Below are 3,355 nucleotides of genomic sequence, written 5' to 3'. Positions count from 1 at the left end.
CGATCCGCCGGCTCTACAGCCGGCGGATCGCTTGTATGGTAACAAGCACCGCTGCCTGTTTTTAAATTTCGGCCGTTTCCCATTTGCGCGCGCCCGCTCAGATCTAGAGAGCTCCGGGCTGGCCGTTTTTTTACTACGGCCGGCCCGGAAGTGGTTAAGGGGCCAACACTAAACCTTGGGGGACACCACTAACACTGAACCCCGGGGGGACACCACCTCACTGAACCTTGGAGGACACCACTAACAACACTGAACCTTGGGGGACACCACTAACAACCTCAGACCATTCAGAGTACGAATCATTGATCACCACTCTCTGAATACGGTCTTAAAGCCAGTTATCTACCCAATTACAGATCGAATACTCTATACCTACTGACCTTAACTTATACATTAGCCTCCTGGGGGGAACTGTGTGAAACGCTTTTGCAAAGTCCAAGTATACTATATCCAGAGCCATTCCTCTGTCCAATTTATTACTCACTTCCTCATAAAAAGAAAGTAGGTTTGTTTGACAACTTCTGTCTTTTGTGAATCCGTGCTGACTATCACTTATGATATTATTTTCAAGCATGTGATCCTTGATCAAACTTTCAAGTATCTTGCCAACTATTGAGGTTAAAAACTTACAGGTCTGTAAGTAAAGACTTTGATCCCTTTTTAAATATAGGCACCACATTGGCTTTGCGCCAATCCATCGGTACCAAGCCAGTCATTGTATTAGATACAATGGCGTTGAAATTACACAGCTCAATTCTTTGAGGACACGTGGGTGTAAGCTGTCTGGTCCAGGTGCTTTATTCACCTTAATTTTGGCTATCCCTTTCTTGACCATATCAATAGTCAGCCATTGTGGTTCATTAGAGGGTATGGCACAGCTATCCCTATTATGGACTTGAGTTATATCATGAAGCAGATATAAGGGGGACACAGCCTTTGGAGATGCATTTGTTTTCATTTTATTTTCCCCCCAGAAGCTTTTTTATTAAATTTAAACCGCTGATAAAAACAATGATAAGCTCAGAAAATTTTAAATCTCAAGGGACCCCTTCCCATGAGAGTCCTCAGTCTTCCCCATTAGAGTTCTCAGTCCTCCCTTCCCATCAGAGTCCTCAGTCCTCCCCATAAGAGTCCTCCCTTCCCATCAAAGTCCTCAGTCCTCCCTTCCCATCAGAGTCCTCAGTCCTCCCTTCCCATCAGAGTCCTCGGTCCTCCCTTCCAATCGGAGTCCTCGGTCCTCCCTTCCCATCGGAGTCCTCGGTCCTCCCTTCCCATCGGAGTCCTCAGTCCTCCCTGTCCATCAGAGTCCTCAGTCCTCCCTTTCCATCAGAGTCCTCAGTCTTCCCATAAGAGTCCTCAGTCCTCCCTTCACATCAGAATTCTCAGTCCTCCCTTCCCTTCAGCAATCTCAGTCCTCCCTTCCCTTCAGCAAACTCAGTTCTCCCTTCCCATGAGAGTCCTTGGTCCTCCCTTCCCATCAGAGTCCTCGGTCCTCCCTTCCCATCAGAGTCCTCGTTCCCCCCTTTACATCAGAGTCCTCGTTCCCCCCTTTACATCAGAGTCCTCGGTCCTCCATTCCCATCAAAGTCCTCGGTCCTCCCTTCCCATCAGAGTCCTCGGTCCTCCCTTCCCATCAAAGTCCTCGGTCCTCCCTTCCCATCAAAGTCCTCGGTCCTCCCTTCCCATCAGAGCCCTCGGTCCTCCCTTCCCATCAGAGTCCTCGGTCACCCCTTTACATCGGGGTCCCCGGTCCTCCATTCCCATCAGAGTCCTCAGTCTTCCCTTCACATCAGAGTCCTCAGTCTTCCCTTCCCATCAGAGTCCTTAGTCCTCCATTCCCATCAGAGTCCTCAATCCTCCCTTCCCATCAGAGTCCTCAGTCTTCCCTTCCCAGCAGAGTCCTCAGTCTTCCCTTCCCATCAGAGTCCTCAGTCTTCCCTTTCCATCAGAGTCCTCAGTCTTCCCTTCCCATCAGAGTCCTCAGTCTTGCCTTCCCATCAGAGTCCTCAGTCTTCCCTTCCCATCAGAGTCCTCAGTCTTCCCTTCCCATCAGAGTCCTCAGTCTTCCCTTCCCATCAGAGTCCTCAGTATTTCCTTCCCATCAGAGTCCTCAGTCTTCCCTTCCCATCAGAGTCCTCAGTCTTCCCTTCCCATCAGAGTCCTCAGTCTTCCCTTCCCATCAGAGTCCTCAGTCTTGCCTTCCCATCAGAGTCCTCAGTCTTCCCTTCCCATCAGAGTCCTCAGTCTTTCCTTCCCATCAGGGTCCTCAGTCCTACCTTCCCATCGGAGTCCTCAGTCCTCCCTTCCCATCGGAGTCCTCAGTCCTCCCTTCCCATCGGGGTCCTCAGTCCTCCCTTCCCATCAGCGTCCTCAGTCTTCCCTTCCCATCAGATTCCTCAGACCTCCCTTCACATCAGGGCCCTTAGTCTTCCCTTCCCATCAGGGTCCTCAGTCTTCCCTTCCCATAAGGGTCCTCAGTCCTCCCTTCCCATCAGGGTCCTCAGTCCTCCCTTCCCATCAGAGTCCTCAGTCCTCCCTTCCCATCAGAGTCCTCAGTCCTCCCTTCCCATCAGAGTCCTCAGTCCTCCCTTCCCATCAGAGTCCTCAGTCCTCCCTTCCCATCAGAGTCCTCAGTCCTCCCTTCCCATCAGAGTCCTCAGTCCTCCCTTCCCATCAGAGTCCTCAGTCCTCCCTTCCCATCAGAGTCCTCAGTCCTCCCTTCCCATCAGAGTCCTCAGTCCTCCCTTCCCATCAGAGTCCTCAGTCCTCCCTTCCCATCAGGGTCCTCAGTCTTCCCTTCCCATAAGGGTCCTCAGTCCTCCCTTCCCATCAGGGTCCTCAGTCCTCCCTTCCCATCAGAGTCCTCAGTCCTCGATTCACATCAGCAATCTCATTCCTCCCTTCCCATCAGTCTTCCCTTCCCATCGGAGTCCTCAGTTCTCCCTTCCCATCAGGGTCCTCAGTCCTCCCTTCCCATCAGGGTCCTCCCTTCACACCATTGTCCCCGGTCCTCCCTTCACATCAGAGTCCCCAGTCCCTTCTTCGCATCAGTCCTCCCTTCACAGTATGTCATCAGAGGGCAGGAGGCGGAGCAGGCCTGGACAGAGGTGAACCCACCTTCCCTGGACTAGCGTCATTTATTTTTAATGGTTCTGGTGGCTTGCCTATCTCCACCATGGATATGGCATGATGCTGTGCGTAAATTGCGAGGCACCCCCCAAAGAAGCCAGAAGGCACCCTATGGCGCTGTAGCATCAAAGACGGCACTAGACTGAAGGAGATGGAGGCCAACAGCACCTTGACCATCCAAACCTCAACCCCACACAATTTGTCCCTTGCTCCCATGAGCCATTTT

This window comes from Nanorana parkeri, unplaced genomic scaffold, assembly GCF_000935625.1.
Source record: "Nanorana parkeri isolate BGI_ZX_2015 unplaced genomic scaffold, ASM93562v1 scaffold1796, whole genome shotgun sequence".
Taxonomy (NCBI): domain Eukaryota; kingdom Metazoa; phylum Chordata; class Amphibia; order Anura; family Dicroglossidae; genus Nanorana; species Nanorana parkeri.
Note: the sequence above shows the minus strand (reverse complement) of the source record.